Genomic DNA, 19288 nt, shown 5'->3' with positions numbered 1-19288 from the left:
TTATGCATTTTTTCCCTTTTACCGCTGTTTCCTCCATATAAGAGACTGGAAAGTCTGTGCCAACCCCAGCAAGGTGTGAATCCAGGAAAACGTCAGCAATTGGAATTGGACCCCTGAGGGGTCTACAATCAGCAGGGAAAGAGTTAGAGATGTGAACAGATTGGCTATAGGGACCTGAGCCCGGCGAGGTCCCTGCGATCTCACGAACCACTTCCAGACAAACTCTAGGACTCAGTTTCTCTTTATGATGCTAAATTTATGTATGCTATGTTCTGGTTGTAACTTCTTTCCAACTTCAAATTGTATTATTTACAAAATGTGCTGAGAGATCATGGCCTGCTCTCACATCCTCTCACCTTGCCCCTTCAGTCACACAGGGATTTCAGTGCCTGCAATCAGCTGGGTCCGGGGCAGACATTGTAAAAGAAATTTATCAAACCAGCAATATTTATTGACTATGTGTACCCAGTTGTGGATTCTGGATTTGGAAAGGATAAAGTTGTCCTTCCTTCCATCCTCCTGTGTGGCTCCCTCTGAATTTAATTAAATATTAAATTTGAGAAGTATTAATATTAGAGTGCTGGCACTGTGTCTGGGTCCCATGGCTTTGGAAAATGCTGTTGTCAGCCTGTATAGTAAAAGTGTTACCAAAAGAGTATGTGGGGTCCAGCTGTTCACTGCTCAAAAGCCAATTAAACAGGTCAGGTGGGTGGAAAGGAAAGCTTACTTTATTTCAGATCCTGGCAACTGCATGGAGGGTGGGAGTGCTGAGCAGACATCTGTCCAAAGACTGACTCCCCATCACTGGCAACCAGTGGGGCAAGAGTTCTTACATTCAGAAAGAGGGGGCTATATGTAGAAACAGCACAGTCAACTCTGACAGTCATCTTCAAATGGATCATCAGTGGTGCGACCAATGTCATCTTGGTTGTTTTAGGTACAGTTAATCTTCAGTTCCAGGGTCGGTTGGTTTCCACTTCTTTGGGGTCAGTTCTCAGAATTGTGGCAGCTTATGTGGTAGGTACAGTCTGGGTCATCATGTAATTAAAGTCTTCCAGGTGGGGTTTCAGTATCCATAAGATAGCTCACAGGATAAGGTTCAGAATATTAGCTACAGTCCTTGAGAAGGAACTGAAGGTCCTTAACTATGCTTAATGACTATGTTAATATCATTTGATCTCCTTTGACAGTTTCCCTCTGTTTTTGCATTTCTCATTTCTCTGATTAAACTTATTCTCTAAACAGAAAGAGAAATTAAGGAAACAATATCATTCACCATTGCAACAAAAAGAATAAAATACTTAGGAGTATATCTACCTAAAGAAACAAAAGACCTATACATAGAAAACTATAAAACACTGATGAAAGAAATCAAAGAGGACAAATAGATGGAGAAATATACCGTGTTCATGGATTGGAAGAATCAATATTGTAAAAATGAGTATATTACCCAAAGCAATCTATAGATTCAATGCAATCCCTATCAAGCTACCAACGGTATTTTTCACAGAACTAGAACAAATAATTTCACAATTTGTATGGAAATACAAAAAACCTTGAATAGCCAAAGCAATCTTGAGAAAGAAGAATGGAACTGGAGAAATCAACCTGTGTGACTTCAGGCTCTACTACAAAGCCACAGTCATCATGACAGTATGGTACTGGCACAAAGACAGAAATATAGATCAATGGACCAAAAATAGAAAACCCAGAGATAAATCTACATACCTATCGACACCTTATCTTCAACAAAGGAGGCAAGAATATACAATGGAAAAAAGACAACCTCTTTAACAAGTGGTGCTGGGAAAACTGGTCAACCACTTGTAAAAGAATGAAACTAGAACATTTTCTAACACCACACACAAAAATAAACTCAAAATGGATTAAAGATCTAAATGTAAGACCAGAAACTATAAAACTCCTAGAGGAGAACATAGGCAAAACACTCTCTGACATAAATCACAACAGGATCCTCTATGACCCACCTCCCAGAATATTGGGAATAAAAGCAAAAATAAACAAATGGGACCCAATGAAAATTAAAAGCTTTTGCACAACAAAGGAAACTATAAGCAAAGTGAAAAGACAGCCTTCAGAATGGGAGAAAATAATAGCAAATGAAGAAACAGACAAAGGATTAATCTAAAAAATATGCAAGCAACTCCTGCAGCTCAATTCCAGAAAAATAAATGACCCAATCAAAAAATGAGCCAAAGATCTAAACAGACATTTCTCCAAAGAAGACATATAGATGGCTAACAAGCACATGAAAAGATGCTCAACACCACTCATTATCAAAGAAATGTAAATCAAAACCTCAGTGAGGTACCATTACGCGCCAGTCAGAATGGCTGCTATCCAAAAGTCTACAAGCAATAAATGCTGGAGAGGGTGTGGAGAAAAGGGAACCCTCTTACACTGTTGGTGGGAATGCAAACTAGTACAGCCACTAGTACAGTGCAAAGATTCCTTAAAAACCTGGAAATAGAACTACCATATGACCCAGCAATCCCACTTCTGGGCATACACACCGAGGAAACCAGATCTGAAAGAGACACGTGTAGCCCAATGTTCATCGCAGCACTGTTTATAATAGCCAGGACATGGAAGCAGCCTAGATGCCCATCAGCAGAAGAATGGATAAGAAAGCTGTGGTATATATACACTATGGAATATTACTCAGCCATTAAAAAGAATTCATTTGAATCAGTTCTAATGAGATGGATGAAACTGGAGCCCATTATACAGAGTGAAGTAAGCCAGAAAGATAAACACCAATACAGTATACTAACGCAAATATATGGAATTTAAAAAGATGGTAACAATAACCCTATATGCAAAATAGAAAAAGAGACACAGATATACAGAACAGACTTTTTAGACTCTGTGGGAGAAGGTGAGGATGGGATGTTCAGAGAGAACAGCATTGAAACAAGTATACTATCAAGAGTGAAACAGATCACCAGTCCAGGTTGGATGCGTGAGACAGGTGCTCAGGGCTGGTGCACTGGGAAGACCCAGAGGGATGGGATGGAGAGGGAGGTAGGAGGAGGGATCGGGATGGGGAACACATGTAAATCCATGGCTGATTCATGTCAATGTATGGCAAAAACCACTACAATACTGTAAAGTAGTTAGCCTCCAATGAATAAAAATAAATGGAAAATAAATAAATAATTAATTAATTAAAAAAAAAACTTATTCTCTGACTAAAATTTTCCACAAACAAAAGGCAGGCAAAAGACATGGGTGGGGGGCAATGACCATAGGGTCCTACTCCATTTCAAAAGTGTGCTTAGCCAAGGACCTAGCACACCTGCTCCTAAACACATCCTCCAAATACCCTTGCACATGTACACTGGGGAAGATGAACAAGAATACTCACAGCAGCCCTTTTGGCATTAGCAGAAATAAATTAATAAAATCAATTATTAGCAAAAATTTAAATGGGAAAATGAAAAATACATCATGGTATATTCACATGCTGAAATACCGCCAGGAGTGAAAGAAAATGTATTACAGCTAGATACAGTAACATGGGTGAATTTCAGAAGCATAATGTTGAGAAAAAATGCTATGAGAGAATACATATAATGATTCTACTTGCATAAAGCTCAAAAATATACAAAACTAAAAATACATTGTTTAAGATTCAAGTATACTTGGTGAAACTGCAATGGGGAAGGAACTGCGTATTCTCACACAAGTTAATCACTAAAGGGATATTGCTTGTAAGCTTAAATTATGTACAATGACCCTCCTTTGGGAGCCCTGCATCCCATGTCATGATCATCAAGCTAAAACACCTTTGTTAACTCATAGGAAACTTCCAGAGCATGCCCCTCCTTTAAATCACTGCCAGACAGGAGATATTAGCACATCTCCTCTGGAGTCTGACCAAAACCAGTACCTTACTCCCTCCCCTTTCAATGTAAAAGAAGGCTGAATTCTAACTCAGGAAACATGGTTCTTTGGGACACTAGTCCACCATCTTCTCCTTCTGCGGATTTTCTGCATAAAGTCACTACTCCTTGCCCCAGCAACTTGTCTCTTGATTAATTGGCCCGTTTGGGGGTGAGCAGCATAAGCTTGGACTCGGTAATAAAAACACAGGAAAAGCAAGAGTATAGCATAGACTATGTTTGGAAGAGAGATTGTTTGGAGGAAAAGGGAAGAGGGACAGAACTGCAGAGGGCCACATGGGGTCGTGGGTGCAGGAATGTTTGTTATGCTGTTTCTCTTCGTTCTCAATCTTTGTTTTATGCCTCTGTGTGTGTGTGTGTGTGTGAGAGAGAGAGAGTCACTCAGTTGTGTCCTACTATTTGAGACCCAATGGACTGTAGCCCGCCAGACTCCACTGTCCATGGAATTCTCCAGGCAAGAATACTGGAGTGGGTAGCCATTACCGTCTCCAGGGGAATCTTCCCAACCCAGGGATCAAACCCACATCTCCTGCATTGCAGGCAGATATCTGGAGCCACCAGGGAAACCCTATTTAATGCCTACTCAATGCTAAATAAAAGCAATTATAAAGCCATAACAATCAGGTTATAGAAAAGAACATTTAGTATGACCCCATTTTTTGTTTAAAGGCATGTGTATTTAATATGTATAATGATTATATACAGAAAAATGACTAGAAAATTGCACATCAAAATATGAATAGTAGTAAACAATGAGTTTTTTCTTATAGTTTGATTTTCTTAAAAAGTCTGTAAGAATTATGCACCATTTTTGTTAAAAAATTACCTTCAGCCACATATAGAATTTTATAATGAAATGACATTGCTCACAATATGTCAAAGCAAGGGCTATGGAATTGATATTTTTGTGTATGATCCAAGCTCAGAGAAAGCATGCAGAGGCAAAAGAAAAAGATGCAGCTAAAAGTGATATTGTGTGACCACATAGAATTTCTGTTTAATTAATTTTGCATAAGTATTTTCTAAACTCCTTCATAGTACTACTTTTTCAATAATAAATCATGATGAAAGCTTTTTGTTTGTCTCATTTTAAGAAAATGAACCAGGTTGCCCAGTGGTTAGGACTCTGATCTCTCACTGTGGAGGCCCCGGGTTCAGTAGATGGTTGGGGAACTAAGATTCCACAAGCTGTGCAGTACGGCCAAAAAAAAAGAAGAATGTGCCAAAAGCCTACTGCTTACTTAGACTTTCAGAGAACTCTATGCATCTTGCTCATGGCTTAATCTCTGGCACCTAGAAGTGCTCTACTCATAGGATGCATTCAATAATTATTTATAGAAAAAAATGAAAGAGTAAACAAATGAATTGATGAGTAAATGAGTGAATTGATGAATAAACAGGTGGAAGGGATAAAGCACAACACTTGGTCTCCAATATTTATTTGTCCTTCTCTGTCTGTTTCTTTCTCTGTCCATTACAGTCTAAAAGGGCATAATTTCCAAGGAAGAGAAGAAATTGAAGCCCAAGATGGCTAGGAGATTGTACAGTGTTTCATTCCTTGACTTGGATGTAGTCCTTTCCAGCAGCCCAGACACTTTACAGACTGATCATCTTTGTGGATTCTTACGAGACAGGGAGGTTGTAGAATATAAGATGAACAAACAGCAACTGAGTTCCCAAAAAAAGGAAGTGGAAAGAAGACGGATTCCATGAACTTGAGAGGGGTCATCCACCTCTGTCATGGGCAAGAGTCTATGCCTTTGCAGTTCTTGGTAAGAAATCCTTTGTTGGCACTTTGAAAAGGAAGTGTACACTGCAAGTCAGCATGGGTGCACCTAGGGCAAGTAAGGCTGGACCAACTTCACTTCCTTCTCTGGCAGCAATGAACTGCTGAGGAACTGTGGGCTGGAAAAAGCTGTGAGCAAAGGCTCTGGTCTCCAGCATTTAATACATTTCCTCCAGCTGGGAAAACAGTAAAACTCTGGAAACTAATGTAGAGTCTACTGTGGGCTGGCACATTATCCCATGTGCCAGTGCAAAAAAAACCAAAACCTTTACCCCCCCAAAAGTTACCCAGCCTTAATCCTCCCCAGGTCTCCTGCCTCACTCCAGCCCTTCTTTTCTGAGTAGAGAAGTAGGGTCACTTATGCAAGAATAAAGCTTCGGGAGGCGGGTGCATGCTCCTTACAAAAGCATGGAAGGGAGAAAACTGAGTGTTACCAGGAACTTAGATTCAAGAGCTGAGGACTTGGCACAGGGACACAAGTGATGATATGAATGAATCAGCTTCTCCCCTCCTCCTGCCCACGTGTGTCCCCCACCTCCCCCACATCTGATGCTCTGCTCACCAAGGGACAAAGGCCAGTGTCGGCCACCTACCCCATCCTGGTGCACACCCAGGAGCCCACAGTCAGCAGGGAGGACAAAGGCAGCCATCAGAGGCACCCACTACATGCATCTCCATCTCTCTGAACTTACAAAGAACAGGGAGAGGCCCTGATTCCCCCTGGGCTCTCGTTTGCTGGGCAAAATCAGGCAGCTCAGACCCTCTCCATCCACCTACAGGGGGGGCACTGAAGTCTCAGGGGAAGGAATCCATGGTCTTCTCTTCCTGCTTTCCCTTAAAGCAACTGACAAGAGCTCTTGTTACATCCACCCACCTGTTCTCCAGGATACAGCTACCTTCAAGGCCCACATGGATGAAATGGAAAGTGAACTGTCGAATGACCGGACACAAAGGACCTAGACAATGGCCCTCACTTCCCTTCTCTTCAGTCACCTGCTCATCTGTCTATTCCTCAAATGTCCCAAACCCATTCCTCCTCTAGGTCCTGGCGTTGCTGGTCCCACTCCTAGGACACACCTCCCCCAATCTCCCCCGAGCAAGTCCAACTCATCTTCAACAAACCAGCCCCAGCGGAAGGGACACTCCCTCTGTAGAGGTTCCCCTCCACTCAACCCTCGGGTCTATCAGAACACCTTGTTTTATCCTCTTCCTAACTTTTAATTCCATCTCCTACTCCCGGTTTGTCTGATTCTCCACTATAATTTGAGCATCTAAAAAGCAGGAACCTTCTTTTCTTGTCTGTCTCAGTATCGCCAGGTTGTAGAAAGTATCTGGCATGCAGAAGTTCAATAAAGATCAGTTCAGTTCAGTCACTCAGTTGTGTCTGACTCTTTGAGATCCCATAGACTGCAGCACACCAGTCTTCCCTATCCATCACTAACTCCCAGAGCTTGCTCAGATTCAAGTTCATCGAGTCGGTGATGCCATCCAACTGTCTCATTCTCTATTGTCCCCTTCTCCTCCTGCCTTCAATTTTTCCCAGCATCAGGGTCTTTTCCAAGGAGTCAGTTCTTTGCATCATGTGGCCAAAATATTGCAGTTTCAGCTTCAGCATCAATCCTTCCAATGAACATTCAGGACTGATTTCATTTAGGATGGACAGGTTGGATCTCCTTGCAGTCCAAGGGGCTCTCAAGAGTCTCCTCCAACACCACAGTTCAAAAGCATCAATTTTTCAGCACTCAGCTTTCTTTATGGTCCAACTCTCACATCCATACATAACTAGTGGAAAAATCATAGCTTTGACTAGATGGACCTTTGTTGGCAAATAATATCTCTGCTTTTTAATATGCTGTCTAAGTTGGTCATAACTTTTCTTCCAAGGAGTAAGCGTCTTTTTATTTCATGGCTGCAGTCACCATCTGCAGTGATTTTGGAGCCCCCAAAAATAAAGTCTTTTACTGTTTCCACTGTTTCCCTATCTATTTGCCATGAAGTGATGAGACCAGATGCCATGATGTTAGTTTTCTGAATGTTGAGCTTTAAGCCAGCTTTTTCACTCTCCCATCAAGAGACTCTTTAGTTTTTCTTTCTGCCATAAGGGTGGTGTCACCTGCATATCTGAGATTATGATATTTCTCCTGGCAATCTTGATTCCAGCTTGTGCTTCCTCCAGTCCAGCATTTCTCATGATGTTCTCTGCATATAAGTTAAATAAGCAGGGTGACAATATACAGCCTTATCCTATTTGGAACCAGTCTGTTGTTCCATGTTCAGTTCTAACTGTTGCTTCCTGACCTGCATATAGATTTCTCAAGAGGCAGGTCAGGTGGTATGGTATTCCCATCTCTTTCAGAATTTTCCACAGTTTGTTGTGATCCACACAGTCAAAGACTTTGGCATAGTCAATAGAGCAGAAATAGATGTTTTTCTGGAACTCTCTTGCTTCTTCGATGATCCAGCAGATGTTGGCAATTTGATCTCTGGTTCCTCTGTCTTTTCTAAAACCAGCTTGAACATCTGGAAGTTCATGGTTCATGTATTGTTGAAGCCTGGCTTGGAGAATTTTAAGCATCACTTTATTAGCGTGTGAGATGAGTGCAATCTTGCGGTAGTTTGAGCATTATTTTGGATTGCCTTTCTTAGAGATTGGAATGAAAACTGACCTTTTCCAGTCCGTGGCCACTGTGGAGGTTTTCCAAATTTGCTGGAACCCTCTTACCCAGGCAAACCAGGGTGGTTGGCACCTTCCATCTCAGTCACTAAACCATCCTGACATCCTGAGCACGGCCCCTGCAGCACACACTTAGGATGACAAGACACAACTGTATTCTGTGGACAACACTGCCCTGCCTCTGGCTCCCCCAGTTCAGTCCAGAAGAAACCTGCCCTCAGTCTTGTCCTGGAGGCTGGTCTGGCTGAGCAGAGAGCCCGGGCCCCTGCCTGGGTAGCTAAGGGTCTGATGAAGCACCCCGGGCTGGGCAGGGGGCAGGGCCCTTCTGTTCCACATAGGTGAAGGTTTCCAGTTCATCCTTGCTGGTGAGGCCCAGCCGTCCCAGGACCCCCATGGACCCTGCTTCTCTCCCCAGCTCCCATCAGGCCTGGACCTTGTGCTTGAGGTGAACCCTGCACTCACCCCGACATCCTTCTCCTGGCATCGGGCCGGAGCTACTGATCCTGAGACAGTCACCCGGCCTCTGAGCTCATGGTCCACACCTGAGGTCGGGCTCACCGAGGGGGCTTATCCAGGCTCCCAGGGGAGACCAGGAGAGGAGGGCCGTTTCTGACACAGCTCCTGGTCTCCAGACCTCCCCCACCACCACCCTCAAGATATCAGTCAAACTGAAAGCCAGCGTCGTTCTCTGCCTTCCTCTTTTCTTTGCCTAAATTGACTGAGTTCTCATAATTTACATATGTCATTGGTCACAATTCCAAGCAATCAAAACTGCCATGCAACCTTAAATTTTGGGATCTTGTGACTTCCTGAGCAGCAGTCTCTTATAAAGGAGGCTCACAGCCCAGATTTCAAGGAGCCAGAGAACCCAGGAGTCCTCAGCCCAGCCCTGTTCCTGTTGCTGGTCGGCACCCAGAACGATGAGGGTCAGCCTGGCTACCCTGGCCTTCCTCCTCACTCTTGCCGTCCTGCACTCGGAGGCTAATGAAGGTGAGAGCGGCTACTCTCATTGCTCTGAACAAAGAGAACTCAGGGGCTGCAGACTGAAGGTGGGGGTGGGCAGGGTCGGGGGCTGCAGTGAGGAGGCGTGTGTGGTCTGGAAAACATGGTCTGGGGTTCCTGCCAAACAGACAGGGTCTTTCCCGAGGGTGTCTCCCCATTTCTGGTCGGGGCTCACTTCTACCTCCCCTGGGGAAAACCTGCCTCTGAAAACAGCCTTCCTGGCCTTTGGTCCCAGCCTCGAGAAGCCGACCCAGAGCCCTCCAGGTGTCTGCTCAGCTGTGTCCAGGCAGGAACAGAATCTGGGCGAGAGGAAGCCACAAAGGATCACACTCTCTTCACGGCCTAGATGGGGTTTGACCATATTTGGATGGTTGCCGACATTGAAAAACTGGAAACATTAAAACCCCCTATTGCCCATTTCTTTCACAAATATGGGAGACCAAGCAGACACGAGCCCGAGTTCCCACAAGCTCACCTCCAACTGGGACTGAGGTGGGGGTGCTGTCCCCTTAGACAGGGAGCTCTGCCCAGGCCTCAGGGTGCCCACTGCCCGCCGCACCCAGCTGCTGGCCGTGTGGTCTCGGGGCATTTGTGCCTGAGTCACCCAGGTCAGCTTCCCTCCTCTCCCCGCAAGACCTGTCCAGTGTGTACACAGCCCAGAGCCGTGTGCTGAGCTCTCAGTAAATACCTGGCTACCGGAAGAGGAAGCAGCAGGTGACTGTGAAAGAGGCAGGGCCAAACCCCAGTGTCCTGACCCCCAGCTCACTGCCCTCAGCAGGCCTGCTTGCCTCTCTGCAGGGGCTGGGGCCAGGGGAGAAGGTGGCACAGAGGGACCTGGGAGGAGGCTTCCCAGGAAACGACTCTCCTGAGCTGAATGTCTTTTGCTTTTTCCCTTAAACTTTTATTTTTGTATTGGGGTATAGATGATTAACAATGTTGTCACAGTTTCAGGTGAACGGTGAAGGGACTCAACCATACATACACATGCAGCCACTCTCCCCCAAACTCTCCTCCCATCCACGTAACATTGAGCTGACTTCCCTGTGCTATACAGTAGGTCGTTATTGGTTATCCTTTTTAAATATAGCAATGTATACATGTCCATCTCAAACTCTCTAACTATCCCTTCCCCTATCCTTCCCTCCTGGCAACCACAGGTTCATTGTCTAAGTCTGTGAGTCTCTGTTTTATAAGTTCATTTGTATCATTTATTTTTAGACTCTGTGTATAAGGGATGTCATATGATATTTCTCCTGTGTGAGACTTACTTCACTTAATATGTTGCTCTTGTTGCTATTCAGCCACCCAGTCGTGTCCAACTCTTTGCGACCCCATGGACTGCAGCACGCCAGGCCTCCCTGTCCCTCACCATCTCCCAGAGTTTTCCCAAGTTCACTCAGTATGGTAACCTCTAAATCCATACACGTTGCTGCAAATGGTATCATTTCATTGTTTTTAAAGGCTTAGTATGTATGTATGTACTACTGTATGTATGTACCACATCTTCTTTACCCATCCCTCTATCAATAGACCTTTAGATTGCTTCCAAGTTTTGGCTATTGTAAACAGTTCTCCTGAGCTGAATTTCGACTGAAATCAGAGACCGAACAATACTCCACACTAGGACTGCCATTTGACATCCTGCTAGTTCAATGGATGATGGCTATTTTCCAGGAATTTTGACTGTGAAAGAGCTTTTCACTGCTTTCCAATAGTTTCAGTTATTGTCGTATGACTTCTCATCTGCAAACGGGATCAGTGATAACTTCTCGGATGTAGTTGTGAGGAAGGGAGATGAGCCACATCAGGAACTAAGCCTGGCACCAGGCCTGCAGTAGAGTCTGAGCGCGTATCTGCCTCGACTCATGAGGGGGTTACCTCCCGATAAACACACCAGAAATGGAACATACCGGAAGCTGAAAATGCATACCATGCACCGAACCTCTCAGACACCATAGCTTAACCTCGCCCATCTCAAAGGAGCTCAGAATTCACCTTAGCCCACAGTTGGGGAACATCATCCAACACAAGCCTATTTTATGATGGAATGCTGTCTAGCACAGGTTATGTTTTTGAACACTGTACTGAAAACAACCCACAGCATGGTTGTCTGGGTCCAAACTGGTGGTAAGTGCATCAGTGTTGACCCTGGTGATCCCATGCCCAACCCGGAGCTGCAGCTGCTCTGCCCAGCATCTCAAAAGAGAATCTATCCTGTATATACATAAAAAGCTGACTCTGTGCCACTCGCTCAGGCAACACGCTGGAATGCACTGGGGGCAGAAGCAGATCATCTCTCCCTGGGAGCCTGGGTCTGGAAGCTCTGCTCTGGCCAGCTTGTGACCTGTGTCTTATCTAGTTTTCCTGACCCACAGCTTCCTCGTCTGTTCTGTGGGGGTAATAAAGCCTTTATTGCACAAAATAATCATCAGTATAAAAATTAATTAGCACAGTAATTGCTGCAAGGCTATTATTTGCCATTTCAAGAACAATGGTTCAGAAAGGGTGGGTGTCCTGCCTGGAGTCACACAACTTTCAGGAGAAACAAGGACAAGTTGAACTTTCAAGCCTCCTAGCCAAGGCCCTGCTCCTCTGAGCTGAGCAAACTTCCCGCTTCTAGCAGCACCCCCACTCCTACCCAGACCTGTGAGAGAGGGTCCTCTCAGATGCAGGAAACAGTCCCGCCCTGCTGTGGCCCACCCTGGACATCCACTAGCATTTTCATGTGGGAATTCTTCTCAGCATTTCTCAGGAAATTATACGCTTTTTCTAAATTCCAAGTCCCAAGAAAACTCAGTTGAACAATTGGGGAAAATGGGCAAAAGTATTCTAATTCTCTTGATGGAATAAAGTTTAACATTCAACAGAGAGATGTCACTGACTTAAAGGAATTTGCTGACATCAGGTGTGAAAGCAGAAAACATTTGCCACATGGAGTTAAGGTTAAGATCAGCGTGTGGGGGGATGCGGACTGGAGCACAAACGGGAGAAGTGGTCTTGATCCAGCTTCTTGAGACCATTGCCCTGTTACACATGGGAGTTCACAGCTCTGTCTGCTGCTAAGAAATGCTAATAAGTTTGTAAAATTCATACACTTTCACAATCACTCAGCTGTGTCTGACTCTTTGCGACCCCATGGACCTCTGTCCATGGGAATTCTCCAGCCAAGAATACTGGGGTGGGTTACCATGCCCTCCTCCACAGGATAGTCCCAACCCAGGGATTGAATCCAGGTCTCCTGCATTGCAGGAGGATTCTTTACCATCTGAACCACCAAGGAAGCCCAGTAACATAAGAGGAAATACACAGAGAAAATGCATAAATGTCACAGAATACTAGGACATGAAACCAGAAACATTTGCTAATGTTTATATAAAATCTAAATTAGCTGAAGCAGGGGACTTCCCCAGTGGTCCAGTGGTTAAGACTGCACACTTTCAATGCAAGGGACACAGGTTTGATCCCTGGTCCAGGAACTGAGATTCCACGTGTTGTGTGGCCAGAGAGCAATATCAATTTGAATGAGAAAAACAAATTCAGGAGAAGCAGACTAGATATGTCCATCATTAAAATAGGAAATTAGCTCATATGAAGGAAGCATTTAGTACCCAAACTCCAAATGAATATGCATTTAGACATACTTTCAACAGTTGGGCCAATCCAGTATGGAAAAAATGTTCTATGGAATATTTGCTACAAAACAAAGGTAAAGACGACAAGCAGTTTGCAATTGATGCTGCCTGTGTTTTAAATTTTTATTTTTGAATGAGAACTTTAAATATTTTAAATAGTTGTTGCACTTTTTTTGGTTTTTAAATGATTTTCATTGGCCTTTTATTTTGTGCTAATGTTCCCATCTTTTCACGTTTTTTATTATCAAATCTCTTTAGCTGCTAGAGAACATTAGATGTGTTACTGAGTTTGTAAGCTTGTCACCATACATAGAAACATCCCTTATTGTTACTTTGGATTTATTTTTATAGAAAACCTTTTTTTGGAAAAAAAAAAAAAAAACTTCATAAAAATGATTTTCACATTATTTTTAAAACATGAGAATAAAGTGTTATATATAAAAAAAAATCACCTAACACAACATTGTAAATCAACTATACTTTGAAATAAAATAAAACTTTAAAAATGAAAAAAAAATTAATATGGAGTACAACCTAAAATTATTTATATCTCATTTTTTAAAAAGATGAATATAGAATAATTTATGATCTGAGAATTTCCAGGAATTCTGATTTCTTATTCCCGAATCCTGAGGACAACCAGAAATTTGAAACACTAGGACCACAGAGTCCCATCCCAGCCCTGGGGAGGGTCTGGGAGAAGAGGTTGTGAGGGGCTGGAGAGGCAGATGGAGGGAGGAAAGGACTTAGAGGAGGAAATTTAAGCAGGGATAAGGGGTGGTTGGGGGGTGACCCACAAGGGAGCCTCCCTCATCATTCAGCAGTTAAGACTCTGTGCTGCCAATGCAGGGGCCGCTGGTTCTATCCCTGGTCAAGGAACCCAGATCCCACATGCAGTGTGGCTTAGCCAAAAGATTTTTTAAAAGGTGGAAGGAGGAGGGAGACCAGGCCATTTCCTTCCAGGTGCTCCCATCTCCTGTCTCCCTCCCTTCCTCAAGGGCTGTGGGGGTGCAGATAGAGGTCTAAGCTTTCTCATGGAGAAGCTTCCAGCATCTTACAGTCCTCTACCTTGCAGAAACAGCTGATAACCTGCATGCCTGCTGTTGCCTTCACAACAAGGACAATCCCACGCTCTCATGTGGAAGATTATCAAAGGACCAGTGACAAGTGCCCCCAGCCAGGGGTCATGTAAGTACAACCTCCCAACAATGGAAAGGGTGCGATCTCAAGAACCAGTAGGGCTGGGAGGAGGGGGGGCCGGGACTCTCTAGGAACAGAGACACGAGTGGGGTGGGAGGGTGACACGGGAGGAGCTGCTGGTAGGGGCTGCGGGAAAGGCTGGGGTGGTGGGGCAGACTCTTCTTTACCTGCTGACTCTCTGTTTCTCATCTTCTCCTTGCTCCTCAGCTTCCAGACCAGACGTGGGTGATCGATCTGTGCCGACCCAGGCCAGGCCTGGGTGCAGAGGTACATCGTATACCTGAACCAAAAGTCTAAGGGAGCTGGGAGCAGTGGGATCTTCATAGTCGAGGGATCATGAGAAGAGGCCACAGAGCCACCTCCCCTCCCCAACCAGCTCCCTCAGCCCAGATGGGCCCTGGGCGAGTCCTGGCCTGAATGAAAGCCCATGTGTGCATCTCCCTGCTCCTGCTCTGATGGTCTGCGCTCTCCTGAAGCTTTGCTGTGAAGCTCTGCCTTCTGGGGCCAGAGGAGACTGTGGCCCCTGGACAGCATCAGTTGTCTCCTTGCAGGCGCTCATGTCTTGAAATAAATCTGTGCTGCAGAAAGGGACTGGTGGCTTAAATTGGTTCTCTCCATGATAGCCTGGTCATTTCTTTGATTTTATAGACATTTCTATGGTATTTACTGCATATCCGGGGCCTTGTAAACATTTCAATAGGGGTAGACATAAATAGTGGAATGATGGGGGCGTAGTTAGTATCAAGGGGATAAACAGTGACCCCAGTTCAGGGCCCTTAGATAAGAGGAAGAGTGTGAATACAGACGACCGTGGGGAGACCCTCTGTTTGCATGTGCAGAGCTGAGGTGCACTCCAAACACACCTCCTCACTCCCTCGTCCAAGTGGGCGGTGCAGCTCACCCTTGCTAGAAAGCTCTCCCCCGGGTCTCTGCCGTTTAAAGCATTTACTTCTCTGTCCACCTGTCAACCTCCTTGTACTCCTCCTTCAAATCTGTGCTCTCCCCCAAAATCGGTGCTCCCTCCCCAATCCATGCACCCCAACACTGAAGTCCTCCAGTCTCTTTAGATCCTGCCTGGCCCTTATCCTTGACACCTGGGGTAAAAGTGACCTTGGAAATGCGGCCATCCTCTCCACTCCATCCTCCCCACCACCTCCTCAACTAAAGACAGAGGCAGGTACAGGGCAGTGCTCTGTGGGTGTGAGGAGGAAAGGGAGGGAGGCAGGCAAGAGGCAGAGGCTGATTTCAGTTGGCCGTGCTTCCCTGGACTCAGACTGCAGAAGGGCCTCAGGGACATCAGGGTGGCCCAGCGCACGCCCTCCAACTCAGTCCTTGGGAAAGGCACGCCATGGCTGTGGGCCTTGAGCCTAAACTCCCATGGAGGAAGGATGCTCTTTGACACCAGAGGTCAGAGGTCTCTGTACATCCATGAGTTTAGTGGTGGGGAGTGGACGACCACCTACTGTCAGGGGCAAAGTCAGGACATGAGCACAGTCTGTCCTCGGAGCCCACAGCTGCCCTGGTTAGGGCCATTTCCTCACCTGATGGCCCCCTCCTCTTCCAAACTCCAGTCCTTAGCGCCCCTGTGCTCTTGCACACAAATCCCACCGGAAAACCAGTTCTCTGCACCTCCATCCACACTCAAATGGGATGGGAGCACAAATCTCAAAGCCAAAGGGACTGGAGTGAGTGAGGAGGTGGGGAGACCTGGGGTCTCCGGGAAGGACGGGCGAGAGTGCAGGGGCGAAGGGGCAGGGAGGGGGTGGGCACAGAAGGGGCCCCTGACGACCTCTGCAGAACAGGCTCCACTGAGTGGCGTACTGTGGCCGTTCACCCCCGCTGCCAGGCAGGCTGGCTCTCCTCCTGAGTGGCTGGGGTGCTCGGGCCTGCGGGGAGCTGGGTGGGTACCGAGCGTCCTCTGAACGTGGAGCTATAACTACTGTGGCTGCACTTCTTCTACAAGCCCCCCTCCTCAGGAATGGAACCTCCATCCTCCAAGCTGCTCCAGATGAAAACAGGAAGTCATCCTTGAAACACTCTCCCTATTCCATCCATCCGATCTATCAACAAATTCTGTCAATAAATCCTGTCAGCCCTCTCAAAACCTCTCTCAATCCAGCCACTTTGGCTTCTCCACCACCACCCCCGTCCAAGCTCTCATCCGCATGACCTCTGGATGTGCCTCAGAAGCAGATGAGAGCTTGGCCAGTGTGCAGAATCCCACCAGGCACCTGGAGTCAAGGCTGAGCATCAGCAAGGTGCTCACGGGCATTCAGAACTGAATTATGTGGGAAGAAATTGCTGCAGGGCATCTGCTGTAACCTTAGAAGGAGATGCAGGATTCCATCCACACAGATAGATCACAGAGAATTACAGAATTACAGGATCTAAAGGACGATGGATTGATTTTAAGTGTCTTTAGTGCCAGAGGGAAGGGTAATAAATGTCCTGAAAGAGCTAAAGACATGAACAAAGTCTAGCATAGCTGTTAGTAATGTTTGCTACACCCTCAGTGAAGGTGCTGGCTTCTGTCTACACAGGTCACACAAAGAAGCACTTAAGGGTCTAATCAGAACTTAGAAGACACCAACCCTATTTAAAAGACGTGAATTCCAAGCCTCCTGTTGCCATTTAGAGTATTAAAGTAGAGTTCTGTGTACCCAGTCATGGCAGAGAGAGTCACACTTGAAGTGCACAAACCCAGGTCAGAAGTCTGTTTTGGCCAATAAGCACCCTCCAGTGCTGGGATAATGATCTGGTGGGGATCATATAAAATTGGCCCAGTAATCTCAATTTGCGTAAGGTAATAACACTGCACTTTAGTGGGTAAGCCTCACAAAGGTGGTAATTAAACATAGAAAGATATAGGGAGTAAAGGGCTAAAGACATGAACAAGGTCTAGCATAGCCGTTAGGAATGTTTGCTACACCCTCAGTGAAGGTGCTGGCTTCTGTCTACACAGGTCACACAGAAGGATCACTGGAGTGTCTAGTTAGAACCTAGACGATACCAACCGTTTTTTGTTTTGTTGGATTGTGGTTTTCTTTTTTTTTTTCTGTAGTGCTGCACAGTACATGGCCCCCTCCAGTGGGAGCACAGAGTCAACTCTTGGACTGCCAGGGAAGTCCCCAAAACCAACCCTTTTTAAAAGATGTGAATTCCAAGCCTCCCGTTGTCATTTTGGCTATTAAAGTAGAGCTGCGTGTACCCAGTCATAGTGTAGAGATGATCACACTGCAAATGCACAGGCCTGACTCTCAAGTCTCTATTGGCCAATAAGCACTCCCCAATGCCAGGTTAATAGGGACTGGGGGAGGTTGCAGCTATGTAGAATGGATATGCCCCTTCCAAATGGGCATGTGTTCCAGTAACTGGCTAAGTGGGAAGAGAGTGTGCAGAATTAAGGACCTACAGTCCTGTCCATGGAAATCGGATTCATTCCCTTTAAGAAACCTGAAGCCACAAGGCTTCCCTTGTAGCTCAGTTGGTAAAGAATCTGCCTGCAATGCAGGAGACCCGGGTTTGATTACTGGGTCGAGAAGATCCCCTGGAGAAGGAAATGGCAACCCACTTCAGTATTCTTGCCTGGAGAATCCCTGTGGACAGAGGATCCTAGCAAGCTACAGTCTATGGGGTCGCAAGAGTTGGACACGACTTAGTGACTAAACCACCACCAATGCTAGGATGGTGATCTGGTGGCAATCACATAAAATTAGCCCAGTAATCTCAATTTCATAAGATAATAACTCTGTAAGTTAATGCTCACAGAGTTAACCGGTAAGCCTCCAGAAGCTTACAATTAAACATAGATAGTATAGTGTGAATCAGGCCAGGAATATTAACATTCATATGCAAAGATGAGTTATGGGTTTGTAATCATTGGAACCATCTATATAATTTGGAACTTAGAGCACTTATAATACATTTTTAAATGATCTCTTAGAGTACATAACAGATTATTCATGTGATTCCAGTATTAAATGTGTAATTAAATAATTTATTTGTGCTTGTGATTTTGAGCTGAGAGATAGATATAAGAGAATGTGCCTAAGTTAACAAAGAACATTGGAGTATTTAACACAACTTGATTTTCCTATAGTCATAAGTTTAATTTGCTGTTTTTATAGGAGTGACGTGCTTTGAAAGATTCTGAGTGGTAGATTGGGCATGGAGAATACTCTTAAAAATTTAATGTGCAAAGTCGCTTCTGTTGTGTCCGACTCTGTGACCCCATGTAGCCCACTAGGCTCCATTGTCCATGGGATTTCCCAGGCAAGAATACTGGAGTAGATTGCCATTCCCTCCTCCAGGGGATCTTCCCTACACAGGGACCAAACCCAAGTCTCTTACATCTCCTGCATTGCAGGCAGGTTCTTTACCACTAGCACCAACTGCGAAGCCTAAAATCCAGTACATTAAATTAATTAAAACAGCTTAAATTATTTACAAAAATTTAATCCATAAAGTTTTAAACAGGACTGATTGTTTAAGGCTTGTCTATTCTACTTAATTAAGCATTCATCAAGGACTTAAATTTTGCTAGTTTTATAAGTAGGATAAGATGGGTGAGACATGGGAAGCTATATTTTTAATTTGTTGTTCTACTGAATATTCATTTAAAAATCAAAGTAACTGCAATAGCTTCCTACAAACAAAAGTTTACCTGCGGACATGAAAAAAAAACTCACACCGACTGAAGTCATCCTCATCTCTTGCCCTGATGACCAAAATACGCTCTACTCAATCTCTCCACTTCCATTCTTCCTGCATGCCCTCCATTCTCCACTACAGTCACCCAAAAATCCCCCATACCTTCCCTTTATACACAGAATCAAATCCAAAATCTTTATAAGCATGTCCTGCCAAATGCCCCCTAACTGGGCCCCTGCCTGTCTCCTGAGGCTCAGCCTGCTCCCTCATCTTGATGCTCCAGCCACACAGACCTTCTTTTGTCACCTCAAACACACAAACCTCATTTTTCACCTCGGGGCCTTTGCATATGCTATTCCCCCTCTCCCAGGGCTTCTATTCCACCCTCTCTTAGCTAGCCAACTCTCATTCATCCTTT

The 19288-nt window shown here is 45.1% G+C and overlaps 1 long non-coding RNA gene across 1 annotated transcript; it reads left to right on the top strand.

Moving 5' to 3' along the window:
* Positions 1-9221: 9221 nt before the first annotated feature.
* LOC136149939 (uncharacterized) lies at positions 9222-14829 on the top strand. Its single transcript, XR_010659724.1, has 3 exons — positions 9222-9376; positions 14096-14208; positions 14428-14829. It is a non-coding gene; the product is annotated as an uncharacterized lncRNA (long non-coding RNA).
* The last annotated feature ends 4459 nt before the right edge of the window (positions 14830-19288 follow it).

Source organism: Muntiacus reevesi, chromosome 18, assembly GCF_963930625.1.
Source record: "Muntiacus reevesi chromosome 18, mMunRee1.1, whole genome shotgun sequence".
Classification (NCBI taxonomy): Eukaryota; Metazoa; Chordata; class Mammalia; order Artiodactyla; family Cervidae; genus Muntiacus; species Muntiacus reevesi.
This window is presented reverse-complemented; position numbering and strand designations above follow the sequence as displayed.